Below are 18866 nucleotides of genomic sequence, written 5' to 3' on the forward strand. Positions count from 1 at the left end.
ACTCTCTCTCTCTCCCAACCTCTACTCTCTCAGTCTCACCTCTCCCATCTTCTACTCTCTCTCTTTCACACACACCACACACACCCATCCCCCTCTCTCTCTCCTCTCTCATCCCCTACTCTCTAGATCTCTCTCACACACTCCCATCCCCCCCTCTCTCTCCCTTTCCCACTCCCTCTTCCATCACCTACTATCTCTCTCTCTCTCTCTCACTCTCTCCCTCTCTACTCTCTCTCCCCCATCCCCTATTCTCTCGCTCTCCCCTCTCCCATCCCCTACTTCCTCTCTCTGCCACCCCTACTCTCTCTCACACTCTCAAACTCTCCCATGCCCTACTCTCTCTTACACACACTCCCATCCTCTTCGTTCTCCCTCTCTCAGTCCCTCTCCCACTACCTACTCTCTCTCTCTATCATCCTTTACTCTCTCTACCACCCCTACTCACTCTCTCACACTTCCTCTCTCTCCCATCCCCTACTATCAATATCTCTTCCCCATCTTGTACTCTCTATTTTCCACCCCTACTCTTGCTCACACTTCCTCTCTCTCCCATCCTGTACTCTCTTTGCCACCCCTACTCTCTCTCACTTCCTCTCTCTTCCATCCCCTACTCTCTCTCTCCCCTCTCCCATCCCCTACTTTCTCTCTCTCTTACACATATAGCCATCCTCCCTCTCTCTTGCTCTTTCTTTGTGTCTCTTTTTCCTTCTCTATTCACTATTTAGGTCTCAATAGTGTGTGCGCACTATAGCGCACACATGCTATTAAGACTCAAATTCAAAAAGCTTTAAATGGTGCATAAGTGCTATTCAAAGCTTTGCATTAAACCAAGGCTAAGGCTTGGTTTATCCTTGGAGATCCACCCCAAAGGCTTGGAGTCTATAAATAGGTTTGAGACATGTTTTGTTGCAAACATACAAAAAAATATTGATTTTTCTTGTGTGCTCTCCTTCAAGATTCCTCATGGGTGGGCATCGATAAGATCAGGTTACATGACATTGGAGGTCTCTATGTTAGCTATATAACCATATAATTTATTTTTAATTTGAACTATTTCAAGCCTTTCATCTATAATTTCTTTTGACTGTATGTCTATTTTTTGTCAAAAACCACCATGTACTAATTGGGTTGTAGATTTTAGCTCATTCATTGAATTTTGCAACTTAGATTTTTAGAAACTAGACTCCATTCTACACACTTTGAAAAAAAGAAGTTTTGATTTTAGATCAGTTTCAATCATATATAGGGGGAGCACATAGATATTTCATTTTTTTTGGATGTGTCTAGTTAAAAAATTCATTTAAAAAAAAAACACATTATAAAATTACCCGAAAAGTTTGGGATAAACTACATAGTGTTAAGTAACTTTTGACTAGAATGATTAAATAATTATTTTTTAAAGTTAAAATTTTAGGGGGGCCACACTTTGTATTGTGTTATGTGTTTTTGGAATAAAAAATACCACTTTCTATGGTGCCATTTTTTGAGGACCTAAAACTAAACCATTTTGAAAAAAAAATAGTGGTTTAGAAACTAGATTCAAAGGACTACTACTTTTTTTTTTGTCATATCTTAAAATTTTGAGCATAACTATCTTCAAATTCTTGTTGAAGTTAAGAAATTCTTGATTTTAGAAAAAAAAAAAAAAAAAAAAAAAAAGTGTCCACGTATACCCCCCTTTTGGTACCACAACTTGGTGCACTTACCCATAACAATGATATTTCAAAATGACTAATTAGGCATTGGTTTTCTGACCATTTCTATGAATAATTTATATAATCAATGATTGTTAACATTCAAGAACTCATTAAAAATGTTCATCAAATGGTATTAAATTACAACCTGAGGGTAGATGAAGTTCACAAGTTGTAAAAAATTATTATCATGCTACCTTGATAAAGTATTTCGCCTCTCATTTGGTAGGCATTTGCATCAACCATAGATGCCACAATTTCTTGAGATCATAGTCAGACTACTTCTTGCCCCAGATAATTTTTTTATAGCAAGGAATTGAGATACACAAACTGAAGTAACCACAATTTAATCTATAGGAAGCAACACCATGTGCCAAAATAAAGAAACAATAGGAAAGATGAAGACTATCTGCAATAGCAAAAATTATTGCCTTAATTAACAATAATTATACCATGAATCAAAAGTCAAAAGCTTCACTTCCATTGACACTATACAAGAACAGGTAAAGATATTTGTTGATGAATTTGCACCATGGTCAATAAATCAATGTTCTGTGAGCTTCTATGTTGTAGCCTTTGATGTAATCATGGATATACTAAGTATTTCAAGGCTATAGGGATCTTCTGAGGTGGTGTTCCTTAGCTACCTCTCCACAATAACCATAAGATAATAATGTTGCACACATCATCTTTTCTACAGGTAAAGTACTTGAGAAACCTAATGGTAGAAGTCTTAATACTTAAGACCTTGTAAAAATCTTAAACTAAAGACCTCTCTATGGTCAAAAACAAGAACGCAGCCTATGGGTGTTGAAATTTGACCTCCCTATAATAATGTATCCAAACCTATCAATTTAAATGAGCACTGGCATTTTTTGAGAGTAAGTCTCTTTTCCATTGACCCCAACTTCATCACTCTATTAAACACCCATATATTGAGGTAATCTTTTAGGTAATAGCACACTCAATGGTCAACCAAAATATACTAGATTCTTGTTGTAGGAAGAATATTTTCTCACTAAACCATCTGTACTCTTTGAATTTCCATTCACAAAATTTTGATCAAGCTTGGGAAGTAACACACCCTTGCCAATCCACTTAAGATTCAAAACCCCCAAGTATTTCTGGGTATGATATAAATGGGTCTTTAGACTAATCATGTTTAACCAAAAATCTTCATGAAATAGGAAAACTAATCAATTATAAGTGCTATAAATATAATAGAAGAGTTTTCAAGAAATTCTAATCACCTAATTAAGAAAACTAAAAGCCTAACTTAAACTTTGATGGTTCTGAAACGCTACAAAACAATTTTTCTTAAAAAATACTTTAGAGCTTGTGCAATAGTTATTGTGCCTAAGTTGTAGAGAAGTCAACAATGTTCTTTATGGAACACTGATTTTTTGCGAAAAGCTATGGTGGAATCTTGTCTTAGATCCATTGATTTTTGTCTTCAATGAAATTGCATTCTAAAACACATGCAGTGGAGATTAATTTTGAGTTTACTTTCATTGTATAACATTCTCACTATGATTTTACATTGATTTTAATTAAGAAATGCTCCAACATATAAATTGAGATTGCATCTAGGTGATAACAAGTGCAAATATTACTTCTAAAATCATGTTACTTTGCTATTTTCTATGTCAAAGATGAAAAGAACATTTTAAGGTAAAAGTTATGTATGCTTGTAGGCTTTATCTAATTTGAATGAAGAAATCTCAAGATAAATGCACCTATGAGCTTCTTAATACCATAGTCAACTTTAAAGACCAAATTTTGTGTTCATTAAGGTTATCCTTTGAGATTATCTACTGGATATTAAGGATGTCAAAGACTTGGGCTCAAGTTTAGGTAGGCTATCTATGCAATTTTGCCTCATAAGAAAAACCCATTGCTTCCACAATTCTATCAAAGATAAGTGCACCAAAAAGCTTTTTATTACTATAGTCCACTTTAAAGACCAAATTTTATGTTCATAGTGGTTGGCGTTTGAGATGATCTCTTGGATACCAAGGGTGTCAAAGAATTACCCTCAAGTTTAGGCAAGCTATGCATGCAATTTTGAATCATAAGAAAAATTTATTGCTTCCACAAGTATATTAGAAGATAAGATCATTTACCATCAAAATTAGAGACCAAAAACTTTGTTTTAGATTCCTGTCAACTCTATTGCCTTCATTCTTTGTGCTTTTTATAGTTTTACACATACATATCTTTAGTTAATTTGAACAAGCCCTAAGGAACGCTCTTGAAAGTTGAAACCATTAATGGCTAGAAGTAATTATCTAGTGACATTTTATAGAGACATACATTGGAACTACATTGCATTTGCATTGAATTACATTTTCAAGAGAAGCAATAGTTGGTGAATGGAAAACAAGTCATTATTACTCACACCACAAAATGAAACTTTTGGGCATATGGAAAATATCTTACTTTCATGTGCAATGATAAGGTGGCTTCAGAACATGTCCTTGTCCCATCACCATTGATTTATCCTATAGCATCACATTAGTCCATTCCTTCAACTTTTTTGATGATATGAAAGCCTAGAGGAAAATGATTCTTCAAAAGGGGGTTGTAATTTGGAAAATTAAATATGAAAAATAACATTCAATAGAAATTTCTATTAATTATGTCAGTTTTTTGTAGTGCAGTATGGGAATTATGCTTGACTTTTCAAAGAGATCAGTTATCCAACTAGAGTTGGGGTGATGAGTACAGTAGATTTCAACTTTAATAGCATTTTCTATTCAGGGAATGGAGTATTTATGTTCTTCTATGGCTGATTGTGTAGGACAAATCATGACTTTGGGACTGTACTTTAAGAGTAATTATTAGGTAGTTTGTGTCATAGAAATAAATTGGGACAAACTTTTTCTTGTTTGTTAACTATTATACTTTTTAGAGTACTTATAAGTCCTATATTTTATGACATAGGACTTGAGAGGACTTGTGTTCTTAAATAAGATCACAATTTCAAATCTCACTAAGTGACTTTCCTAATACAAACTATCTGTAGATCCAAATTCACATCTCTTTACTGACCTAATAAGGGTGATAGTCATGGTATAATATCTTTGTTTGGCCTTTTCCAAAGATTAATGACAATGCAAAGAATATACCAAACCCAATAAACACTAAAAACTAACTACAAGCTATGAGCTAATTAGATTGTAGGGACCAAGATATAGTTTTATGTGATATGCAGTGCTCTTCATGTACAATATAAAAGTACATTACTTTAGACATGGATATTATTGTTACTATAGACTACGATGAAAGTGTATTCCATAGAATGAATAGCTTATCTTGTTCCTTGTGATGGAAGTGTTCTAAACAAAAATGTGCATAATTTTCTATCAATATGAATGTTGGTTAAAGAGCTGGGAAGGAAATAAGTGTATATTTGCAACTAATACACCAATTTTGAAGGATCTGCTGGACTTATTGAAAGAGTGTGCATTTTCCAAAAAAATGTAGGTGTGCATATGTTGAATTCATATAAAAAATGTTAGGATTTTATTGGTGATCCTAACAACAGTTTAAACAATGGAGTTCAAGAGATTGCACTACTCATTCTCTAAGTAGTATGCACTAAGGCACCAATTGTGAAGGGGTATGTTGTATTTATTGGAAGACTATTCATTTACAAGAATAATGCAAGTGCACATATGTTAAATTCACATTGGAATGGTTAGGATTTTATTTGTGATATTGATTGTAGTTTTTAACAATGGAGTTCAAGAGATTGGACTACTCATTCTCTATTTAGTATGCACTATTCTCAAGAACTGGTCAAGTTATTTATCAAGGAAGCTTATGAAATGTCCATTTCTTATTCAATGTTCAAAGAATGACTTTTGAGTGACCTTAATGATTAATTTCTTTTGTTAACTATAGAAAGGGTGATTATCAATAGAACCACATGTTATCTAAGGGTCCAGAAGAACGATATGATAAGAATATGCTTGAAATGAGCTAGATACATATTTGAAACATTGATAAAAGCAACTGACAACTATTTGGTATTATGCTAGTATTTAGGAAATGTATAATTTTTATTTTTTACAAACTATGCTGTAGAATGGTATGTTCACTTGATTATGCAGTTGTAATTAATATGGATGACTAAAGGAAATCATAAATTACAAAGTATAAAAATAGCTCCTTGTCTTCCAACTATGCATACCTTATCCAACAAGCCCACACCAAAGCCTCTCTTGTTTGATGTTGAATAATGATCTTTGATGGTTCATAAATGCTTAATTAGGTTAGTAAGAGTTGTGTGCTCTGAAAATGCAAAATTTCTCCCTTAAGACAAAGGACCCACTTTTCAATATCGCCTAGTAAACCCTATAATAATCAATTTACAAACATCCAAATCTTGAAAACAACTGTGAATCAATCCTTCCCATTAAGTTATGCTTTGTTCAACTCCCAACTATCCCTTTTGATGCAAGCTATGGTTAACCACCTGAATGTTATTCACTCTAACTAGTTGGTCATAGCAAGTATTGAAAGAATGGTTTTGCATTAGACCAAGTTGACATACGGCACCTAGAAGAAAACTTGTTCATGGGCAAACCCTATTTGAAATGCCAATCCGATATCTACACTAACCAAAGTTCAAAAAACATGGAGAAACCCTATGCAAAATGCTAATCCAATATCTATACTCACCAAAGTTTAGAAAATGTGGGCAAACATATTTGGTGTGCACTCACCAAAGTTCAGAAAATGTGGGCAAAAACATTTGGCATTTCTAGTCTTTGCATCGACTTTATCCAAATTTGGTTAGTCAAAAAAATTTTATGACCCACTTTGGGTAATTTGATGTTGGTCAAAATTTTGATGAAAAGGGGAAAAAAATAATTTTGCAACCAATGTAGGAATGAAAACAAAAAATAAAGAGGATTCATAGAATCGGTCAAAAATTTTGGTAGAAAAATGGATGCAAATGTACTAGTGACAAATTCATTATGCAATGCTAAAAGAAAAATGATCATGGTTTGAACAGCAACCTTGGTCCAAGCTAAAGGCAATGATAATTGTTGTAGAGCTCCCTTAGTTATCCTACAAAACCCTAACTGTCACTAAACTTAGAGAGTGGGTGAACACCCCACTAGTTTTCCCAAGACTCCCTAAAAATGCCTTTCCTACTAACTCTTTTTTTAGCAAAAACACCAAACCAAGTTCCTCTTACAAACTTGTCTCCCTGTAAGTTTTCTATATTTGACTTAGTGAAAACATGGGAGAGAACACATGTGACAAGTCCATTTTTGAAATGGTGGAAGAATGCATGGGTAAAGGGCTCCCTTAGGTTGTCTAGTCACTATCATGGTCAAAATTAGGTCCCTAACATGTTATACTATCACATGGGTAGCTCATTTTCACATAAAAGACATTTTGGGACCACCTAATGAGTCCTCAAAACCCTAGTCAAGTCCAAATTCGAATTTTCTTTGATTGTGACCCATCCTACCCCTTGTCAAGTGGGTTTACTTACTCATTAACAAGGCAATTGTTTTTACGGTAAAATGCCACCATGACCAAAAACCCTACATGACATGTCATTGTACACAAAATCCACAAGTGTCAAGTGACACATAAAAGCACATTCCACATCATCATGACATGTCCCTAATGCATCTTTATGATTTAAAAATTTCACAAACAAGAAAGCTCACATTTACAAAATAAAATGTATCACAATGAGGCTTTTGAATCTTCCAAAGATTTGCCTTGGTTAAACTGTGGTCACATAGGTTTGGAACTTGTTTCCCCAAAATAAATTTCATGGTTTTACTTTCTGCATATTAAACTTGAGCATTAGTAGCCCAAGGAGGTCATATAAAATAGATATATCATAAATGCATATAATTTCAAATGTTATGTAATCCATATTAACATAATTCAATTAAATTGAATTTCCTAATCATTTCAAATAAATGATTAAAAATGTTAAAATATCAAAATCTACATATCATAAATCATCATAATCAAATTAACATTTTGCATCACATCATAGTCTAATTCTATCCTATCATAAATTTGCATCCATATGTGTTCGATCATTCCATTCCCAAAATCAAATTCTTAGTACATATCATAGATGCAAAACACTACTGTAAGGTCAAAATTAATAGATAGAACAAGCCACTGTCCATCTAAGTCTTGAATAATGTCAAAATATCCAAATCCTGAATATCAAGATGCAAGTAACATATCTCCACTTAAACATTAAAATTTCACATTACAAGCTTGTACCTAGACAAGACATGTTAAGAACATATTTATTTGTTTGGACACTCTTATGAACTTGACACACATATCTTGTAAGAGAAATTTCCCTAACCTAAATATCATATAGAGTGGCACTAAGAAAAAAGTGAACATGATTCCAACTATCATATAAGGGGTATTTCTCCACTAGTAAAGTACAATCTACAAATAATGCACATCTCCACTAGTAAAGTAGAATCTACAAATAACACACATTAAGTACAAATTCATTGGCTTTCTTAAGTGTAAGATTATGTTAAAACAAAAATAATATATCATTTAGATTTATAATACATTGGGAAATGTGTTTCAATATTAAATCCATAGAAAAGATAACGTGTTTCCATTTTGAAATCATGTCAAACCCATTGATTTTTAATACAAATAAGGTGACAATCCTTATAAGGATCATACACCATGAAAAATCTTAGGTCTAAAGGGCTAAAGAAATTCACAAATTCAAAGCTATATTATTTTAAATTTTAGGCAAGATAAGAAAAGGTGTTTAAGAGTTTCCAAATGCAAAGAAAGTTCATTTTTAATAAATGTACTTGTAAATCAAGTTATGATTATAAATAAATTTAAAATTGCTTTATTTGAATATAGGAATTGGTATTATTAAATTTTTAAGTTAGAATAAATAATTATCTTTGGATTTATATTTGTGGTAATACTTTTAAAGATAATTATTTTATGTTAATTTCTTCAGTATTTGAACCATCTTTCAATTTTTTACTATCAAGTGATGTAAAGATAACACTGAATATGTGTGTCAACTAGATCCAAGTAATATTAATCAACATATATAATTATGATTAAATTGTTCAATTTTATAGTAAGATGATGTTGTGCGCGCACGTGTGTGTGTGTGTGTGTGTGTGTGTGTGTGTGTGTGTGTGTGTGTGAGAGAGAGAGAGAGAGAGAGAGAGAGAGAGAGAGAGAGAGAGAGAGAGAGAGAGAGAGAGAGGAGAAGAAGAAGAAGAAGAAGAAGAAATAAAGGGAATGTGTAGATAGAGAGAGGCAAAGTGGAAGGGTGTGGGGTGAAATAATTAAAAAGAGGAGAGAGGAGACAGGAGAGATGAAGAGATAGAATGATAAAGATATATGAGGTGATAGAGGGACAATAGATAAGTAGAAATATATGTTGGTAAGTACATAGATGGAGAGGGCAGATCAAAGAGAAATAGAGAAAATGGAGCATTCTTTATCAAGGTCATAGACAATGATGACGATCATTGTTCAATGAGTCTACAAATTTCATTGTAGATTTATTTCTTTATGCAAAGTAATATTAATGGTAGAAAGCACAACATCTAATTAAAATAGTGCACATTCAACCATTGCAAAATAAAAAAATATTAAAACCTTGTGTTGTTCTACTAAGCAAGAAGATATAGCATGAATTTGTAGAGTAGATGAACCATTTGTCCATAATGGAGATCTATGAGTTCTTGGGCAAGGTGACTCAAAATAAATAATCACTATGTAATTTAAAGCAATAAAAAGGAAAAATAAGAATGTGTCATCATTGTTTCATGAAATAAAATAACTAGAAAATATTTTTACATATTCTTTTGCATAATTACAAGTAAATAAATGTGATTCATAATAAATAATCTAATCGAATAAAATTGTATATGTGATGTTTAAGAAAAATTCTAGATGGAAAAATGACAAGATAAAATTTAATAATTAAGCTCATTAGGTGAATGAGTTGAAGAAAATAAGAATTTTGTAAATTAAAATAACTTAATATAATAGTATCATACCCTTTTAATTTTATGTCTAATATAAATGGATATGTTGGTATTCAATTAGTAACAAAGAGGTAGAGAAATTAATAAAGAGAGGTGGAGGAATAAGTCTAACTAGGAGGTATGGAGTCGAAGTACAGAGATAAAATTATAAAGATCTATAAGGTGATAGATGGATAGTAGATCAATAGAGAGATATAAGATGTGAAAGGTAAAGTGAGGGATAAGATAAGATGCATATAGGAATAGAGAAATGAATGGCTATGTGTGTGAGTAAAAAAGATTTGACATTGGCATAAATGTGACATAATGTGCAATTGATTGTTGTCTTATTCATAAGTAGAAGGCAAAAATCATTCATTCAAAGTTTATCCCCATGGAAGAAAGAGTTTCCTCTACTACTATCAAGTGTTTAGTGTCAAAATTTCTATGAAAATAATAAAAACAACTATATTATGTATTTTTTTAATATTCCATTTCATATTAAATGCTAATTCCCTTATTTTTCAAAATCATTACTACTATTTGACTAGTACTTTTACATAAAGAACAAAATGAAATCATTTAATATACATAAAACTATTGACTTGACACTTGCACCCTCCAAAGATATAAGTACTAGTTAGACAAAACTTACAAACATTAATAGAAAAAAAGTCCCAGATCATCCATTTGATATTTCTTTCCTCTTAGCAGAAGAAAAGTAAAATTTTGTGATGTTGTCTACCCAGCCCCATCGTTCGGGATGGGTGGATGTTGATTACCCTCTCCATGGCATGCCATGTTGAGTACAGAGTCTGTGCCGGTTGGGGCATTGTGGCCGTGGAAAAATGTAAAGGTAGGATTTTGTTTTTAAATTATTTTTTGTTTATGTTTTGTAATTTGTAAGTTAGTTTATGAATATTATATTTATAGATTTTTGTAAAGGTTAGTTTAAGTAAGTTAAATTTATTTATTAATGTTAATAGTCATAAATTTTTGAATTCCAACTAAGATTCGTTTGGTCATAGATGATTTAGATTAAATATTATTCAAAATATTTTAAATATTTTAAAAAACATTTTAAGGATTTTGATATTTTTATTTATGTAAACATGTCTTCATAAACATCATCTTCCTAAACATTTATATAAATACATAGAACTACTATTAAGATATTTTTATATGTTAATAAAAATATATACTTAAATTTATTGTATAAATCATTCTTCCAAACATATATCTTTACATTTCTATTTATTTCTAAATGTTTTCTTATTAAAAAAATTTAAAATATTTTTAACATAATGCTCTTATAAGTGTGATATTGCTATCATGATTTAAGTTTTATTTTAATAAGCATTTTAATCACTTGTTATAATATATTTATTAAAATATTAAAATTTGAAACTTCAAACTTCACAAAGTAAACACTTTAATGAAAAAATTAAAATATTTTTAATCTTTTATAATTTTATTAATTTTAGAAATATTAACTAGTGAATAGAAATAATACTTTATATATATATATATATATATATATAAAATACAATTGAAATTATCTATAACTATAAATCTAGATTAATTTTTATTATAATATACTAAACAAAATATTATTTATATTAACTAAATATATTCCAATTAATTATAATTGAATGTGGTTAAAAATACATTTTTTTATAAGTTGAGTTAAAATATAAATATAATATTGTTATATACTATTTAATTTCATATTTAATTTAAAATATTAATAACTCTATTAATCTCTAACTATTAATAAATCTAACTATGACTATAAATCTAACTTAATTTACAATATTGAACTTGAACCGAAATTGAATAAAACATAAAAACGGATGTCATGAATAAAAATGAATATCTCAATCTAATCACACATAAATTAAATTAAATAAATTTTAAAATTATATTACAATTTAATCAACATATAAATTCAAACTTCAATTTATGTTTAAAATATTATTAAAGTTACTTTTTTAAATGAATAATTTTAAATTAATCACATATATTAAAAATAATTAATATTCACATTCACATTATTTTCACTTAGAAATTTTAAATATAATAATTTACAATTAATTTAACTTTAATAAAATATAATATAAATATCAAAATTCTTAAAACATTTTAAAAAATAATTAAAATATTTGAAACAATATTTATTTTAAATCATTTATGACCTAACGAATTTTAAATGAATCTTAGTTGGAATTCAAAAATTTATGATTATTAACATTAATTTAACTTAAAATGCAAAATTTCTCCCTTAAGACAAAGGACCCACTTTTCAATATCGCCTAGTAAACCCTATAATAATCAATTTACAAACATCCAAATCTTGAAATCAACTGTGAATCAATCCTTCCCATTAAGTTATGCTTTGTTCAACACCCAACTATCCCTTTTGACACAAGCTATGGTTAACCACCTGAATGTTATTCACTCTAACTAGTTGGTCATAGCAGGTATTGAAAGAATGGTTTTGCATTGGACCAAGCTGATATACAACACCTAGAAGAAAACTTGTTCATGGACAAACCCTATGCGAAATTCCAATCCGATATCTACACTGACCAAAGTTCAAAAAACATGGGGAAACCCTATGCAAAATGCTAATCCAATATCTATACTCACCAAAGTTTAGAAAATGTGGGCAAACATATTTGGTGTGCACTCACCAAAGTTCAGAAAATGTGGGCAAAAATATTTGGCATTTCTAGTCTTTGCATCGACTTTATCCAAATTTGGTTAGTCAAAAATTTGTTATGATCCACTTTGGGTAATTTGATGTTGGTCAAAATTTTGACGAAAAGGGGAAAAAAAAATTTTTGCAAGCAATGCAGGAATGAAAACAAAAAATAAAGAGGATTCATAGAATCGGTCAAAAATTTTGGTAGAAAAATGGATGCAAATGTACTAGTGACAGATTCATTATGCAATGCTAAAAGAAAAATGATCATGGTTTGAACAGCAACCTTGGTCCAAGCTAAAGGCAATGATAATTGTTGTAGAGCTCCCTTAGTCATCCTACAAAACCCTAACTGTCACTAAACTTAGAGAGTGGGTGAACACCCCACTAGTTTGCCTAAGACTCCCTAAAAAGGCCTTTCCTACTAACTCTTTTTTTATCAAAAACACCAAACCACTTCCTCTTACAAACTTGTCTCCCTATAAGTTTCCTATATTTGACTTAGTGAAAACATGGGAGAGAACACATGTGACAAGTCCATTTTTGAAATGGTGGAAGAATGCATGGGTAAAGGGCCCCCTTAGGTTGTCTAGTCACTATCATGGTCAAAATTAGGTCCCTAACATGTTATACTATCACATAGGTAGCTCATTTTCACATAAAAGACACTTTGGGACCACCTAATGAGTCCTCAAAACCCTAGTCAAGTCCAAATTCGAATTTTCTTTGATTGTGACCCATCCTACCCCTTTTCAAGTGGGTTTACTTACTCATTAACAAGGTAATTGTTTTTACAGTAAAATGCCACCATGACCAAAAACCCTACATGACATGTCATTGTACACAAAATCCACAAGTGTCAAGTGACACATAAAAGCACATTCCACATCATCATGACATGTCCCTAATGCATCTTTATGATTTAAAAATTTCACACACAAGAAAGCTCACATTTACAAAATAAAATGTATCACAATGAGGCTTTTGAATCTTCCAAAGATTTTTGTTGTATAAACTGTGTTCACATAGGTTTGGAACTTGTTTCCCCAAAATAAATTTCATGGTTTCACTTTCTGCATATTAAACTTGAGCATTAGTAGTCCAAGGAGGTCATATAAAATACATATATCATAAATGCATATAATTTCAAATGTTATGTAATCCATATTAACATAATTCAATTAAATTGAATTTCCTAATCATTTCAAATAAATGATTAAAAATGTTAAAATATCAAAATCTACATATCATAAATCATCATAATCAAATTAACATTTTGCATCACATCATAGTCTAATTCTATCCTATCATAAATTTGCATCCATATGTGTTCGATCATTCCATTCCCAAAATCAAATTCTTAGTACATATCATAGATGCAAAACACTATTGTAAGGTCAAAATTAATAGATAGAACAAGCCACTGTCCATCTAAGTCTTGAATAATGTCAAAATATCCAAATCCTGAATATCAAGATGCAAGTAACATATCTCCACTTAAACATTAAAATTTCACATTACAAGCTTGTACCTAGACAGGACATGTTAAGAACATATTTATTTGTTTGGACACTCTTATGAACTTGACACACATATCTTGTAAGAGAAATTTCCCTAACCTAAATATCATATAGAGTGGCACTAAGAACAAAGTGAACATGATTCCAACTATCATATAAGGGGTATTTCTCCACTAGTAAAGTACAATCTACAAATAATGCACATCTCCACTAGTAAAGTAGAATCTACAAATAACACACATTAAGTACAAATTCATTGGCTTTCTTAAGTGTAAGATTATGTTAACACAAAAATAATATATCATTTAGATTTATAATACATTGGGAAATGTGTTTCAATATTAAATCCATAGAAAAGATAACATGTTTCCATTTTGAAATCATGTCAAACCCATTGATTTTTAATACAAATAAGGTGACAATCCTTATAAGGATCACACACCATGCAAAATCTTAGGTCTAAAGGGCTAAAGAAATCCACAAATTCAAAGCTATATTATTTTAAATTTTAGGCAAGATAAGAAAAGGTGTTTAAGAGTTTCCAAATGCAAAGAAAGTTCATTTTTAATAAATGTACTTGTAAATCAAGTTATGATTATAAATAAATTTAAAACTGCTTTATTTGAATATAGGAATTGGTATTATTAAATTTTTAAGTTAGAATAAATAATTATCTTTGGATTTATATTTGTGGTAATACTTTTAAAGATAATTATTTTATGTTAATTTCTTCAGTATTTGAACCATCTTTCAATTTTTTACTATCAAGTGATGTAAAGATAACACTGAATATGTGTGCCAACTAGATCCAAGTAATATTAATCAACATATATAATTATGATTAAATTGTTCAATTTTATAGTAAGATGATGTTGTGCATGCACGTGTGTGTGTGTGTGTGTGTGTGTGTGTGTGTGTGTGTGTGTGTGAGAGAGAGAGAGAGAGAGAGAGAGAGAGAGAGGAGAAGAAGAAATAAAGGGACTGTGTAGACAGAGAGAGGCAAAGTGGAAGGGTGTGGGGTGAAAATAATTGAAAAGAGGAGAGAGGAGATGGGAGAGATGAAGAGATAGAATGATAAAGATATATGAGGTGATAGAGGGAAAATAGATAAGTAGAAATATATGTTGGTAAGTACATAGATGGAGAGGGTGGATCAAAGAGAAATAGAGAAAATTGAGCATTCTTTATCAAGGTCATAGACAATGATGACGATCATTGTTCAATGAGTCTACAAATTTCATTGTAGATTTATTTCTTTATGCAAAGTAATATTTATGGTAGAAAGCACAACATCTAATTAAAATAGTGCACATTCAACCATTGCAAAATAAAAAAATATTAAAACCTTGCGTTGTTCTACTCAGCAAGAAGATATAGCATGAATTTGTAGAGTAGATGAACCATTTGTCCATAATGGAGATCTATGAGTTCTTGGGCAAGGTGACTCAAAATAAATAATCACTATGTAATTTAAAGCAATAAAAAGAAAAAATAAGAATGTGTCCTCATTGTTTCATGAAATAAAATACCTAGAAAATATTTTTACATATTCTTTTGCATAATTACAAGTGAATAAATGTGATTCATAATAAATAATCTAATCGAATAAAATTGTATATGTGATGTTTAAGAAAAATTCTAGATGGAAAAATAACAAGATAAACTTTAATAATTAAGCTCATTAGGTGAATGAGTTAAAGAAAATAAGAATTTTGTAAATTAAAATAACTTAATATAATAGTATCATACCCTTTTAATTTTATGTCTAATATAAATGGATATGTTGGTATTCAATTAGTAACAAAGAGGTAGAGAAATTAATAAAGAGAGGTGGAGGAATAAGTCTAACTAGGAGGTATGGAGTCGAAGTAAAGAGATAAAATTATAAAGATCTATAAGGTGATAGATGGATAGTAGATCAATAGAGAGATATAAGATGTGAAAGGTAAAGTGAGGGATAAGATAAGATGGATATAGGAATAGAGAAATGAATGGCTATGTGTGTGAGTAAAAAAGATTTGACAATGGCATAAATGTGACATAATGTGCAATTGATTGTTGTCTTATTCATAAGTAGAAGGCAAAAATCATTCATTCAAAGTTTATCCCCATGGAAGAAAGAGTTTCCTCTACTACTATCAAGTGTTTAGTGTCAAAATTTTTATGAAAATAATAAAAACAACTATACTATGTATTTTTTTAATATTCCATTTCATATTAAATGCCAATTCCCTTATTTTTCAAAATCATTACTACTATTTGACTAGTACTTTTACATAAAGAACAAAATGAAATCATTTAATATACATAAAACTATTGACTTGACACTTGCACCCTCCAAAGATATAAGTACTAGTTAGACAAAATTTACAAACATTCATAGAAAAAAAAGTCCCAGATCATCCATTTGATATTGCATTCCTCTTAGCAGAAGAAAAGTAAAATTTTGTGATGTTCTCTACCCAGCCACATCGTTCGGGATGGGTGGATGTTGTTTTCCCTCTCCATGGCATGCCATGTTGAGTACGGAGTCTGTGCCGGCTGGGGCATTGTGGCCGTGGAAAAATGTAAAGGTAGGATTTTGTTTTTAAATTTTTTTTTGTTTATGTTTTGTAATTTGTAAGTTAGTTTATGAATATTATATTTATAGATTTTTGTAAAGGTTAGTTTAAGTAAGTTAAATTTATTTATTAATGTTAATAGTCACAAATTTTTGAATTCCAACTAAGATTCGTTTGGTCATAGATGATTTAGATTAAATATTATTCAAAATATTTTAAATATTTTAAAAAACATTTTAAGGATTTTGATATTTTGATTTATGTAAACATGTCTTCATAAACATCATCTTCCTAAACATTTATATAAATACATAGAACTACTATTAAGTTATTTTTATATGTTAATAAAAATATATACTTAAATTTATTGTATAAATCATTCTTCCAAACATATATCTTTACATTTCTATTTATTTCTAAATGTTTTCTTATTAAAAAAATTTAAAATATTTTTAACATAATGCTCTTATAAGTGTGATATTGCTGTCATGATTTAAGTTTTATTTTAATAAGCATTTTAATCACTTGTTATAATATATTTATTAAAATATTAAAATTTGAAACTTCAAACTTCACAAAGTAAACACTTTAATGAAAAAATTAAAATATTTTTAATCTTTTATAATTTTATTAATTTTAGAAATATTGATTAGTGAATCGAAATAATACTTTATATATATATATATATATATATATATATATATATATATATTAAAAATACAGTTGAAATTATCTATAACTATAAATCTAGATTAATTTTTATTATAATATACTAAACAAAATATTATTTATATTAACTAAATATATTCCAATTAATTATAATTGAATGTGGTTAAAAATAAAATTTTTTATAAGTTGAGTTAAAATATAAATATAATATTGTTATATACTATTTAATTTCATATTTAATTTAAAATATTAATAACTCTATTAATCTCTAACTATTAATAAATCTAACTATGACTATAAATCTAACTTAATTTACAATATTGAACTTGAACCAAAATTGAATAAAACATAAAAATGGATGTCATGAATAAAAATGAATATCTCAATCTAATCACACATAAATTAAATTAAATAAATTTTAAAATTATATTACAATTTAATCAACGTATAAATTCAAACTTCAATTTATGTTAAAAATATTATTAAAGTTACTTTTTTAAATGAATAATTTTAAATTAATCACATATATTAAAAATAATTAATATTCACATTCACATTATTTTCACTTAGAAATTTTAAATATAATAATTTACAATTAATTTAACTTTAATAAAATATAATATAAATATCAAAATTCCTAAAACATTTTAAAAAATAATTAAAATATTTGAAATAATATTTATTTTAAATCATTTATGACCTAACGAATTTTAAACGAATCTTAGTTGGAATTCAAAAATTTATGATTATTAACATTAATTTAACTTAAACTTACTTAAACTAACCTTTACAAAAATCTATAAATATAATTATATACATAAACGAACTTACAAATCAGAAACATAAAATTAAAGTAATTAAAAAAAAAAACCCTACCTTTACATTCTTCCACGCATGCCCCAGTCGGCATGGATTTCGTAGTCAACATGGCACGACATGGAGAGGGAAATCGACGTCCACCCATCCCGAACGATGGGGCTGGGTAGACGACGCGATGACAACCGAAACTCGAGTATACGAGGAAAATGAAATGTTGTCGGAAACGCCATTGACAATATCTTGCAGGTCTTTTGCGTCAAGTTAAATTTGTGTTGAGTGTTACAACATATCTACTTAAGGTTAGGATGTATTAATAAGCTCCCTTATGATAAAACTTATAAAAACTAAGGATTGACATTAAATGTAAGGTAAATACATACATATTTGAACCATTCTATTACATATGACAAGATAAAAACAAAAATCACTTGATTTAACATATCACTTTCAAGATTTTCAACAATATTTATGGGGATTATGGTTGTGATTTTGGCAGTATTAAGGTTGGGAAAACCCCTTTCGAGTGCAATATTTTGAAAACTTCCAAAATTCTAGCTTCTTCTATAGCTAAGCATATATAGACAATGTAAGATTCAGTAGGCGAAAATAGATCTGTAATCGGTTGCCTTCTCCAATCGAAATAGTGTTGTAAATTGACACAAAAAGCAAAACGACGGCCATTGTGGACGGAGAATCTCTATAAATTTAGACGTATTCCACCTCAATTTAATAACATTCATCAGTTGGATTGATTTCTAATTTGAGGGTGTACGAAGAATCAGATTAAAATGAGAACGAAGATCATATATTTCTTTTCAATTTTAAGCCTGCTTATGTTTACATCATCATGAATTTCTCGGTCTAGTGGAGGCATT

The 18866-nt window shown here is 29.6% G+C and overlaps 1 pseudogene; it reads right to left on the minus strand.

The window, feature by feature from the left end:
• The window catches only part of LOC149568310 (peptidyl-prolyl cis-trans isomerase FKBP42-like), a 28936-nt pseudogene extending 10715 nt beyond the window's left edge, over positions 1 to 18221 (minus strand).
• Between the last annotated feature and the right edge of the window lie 645 nt (positions 18222 to 18866).

The sequence above is a fragment of the Cupressus sempervirens genome, chromosome 3 (genome assembly GCF_028749045.1).
Source record: "Cupressus sempervirens isolate cs-2001-9-10 chromosome 3, ASM2874904v1, whole genome shotgun sequence".
Taxonomy (NCBI): domain Eukaryota; kingdom Viridiplantae; phylum Streptophyta; class Pinopsida; order Cupressales; family Cupressaceae; genus Cupressus; species Cupressus sempervirens.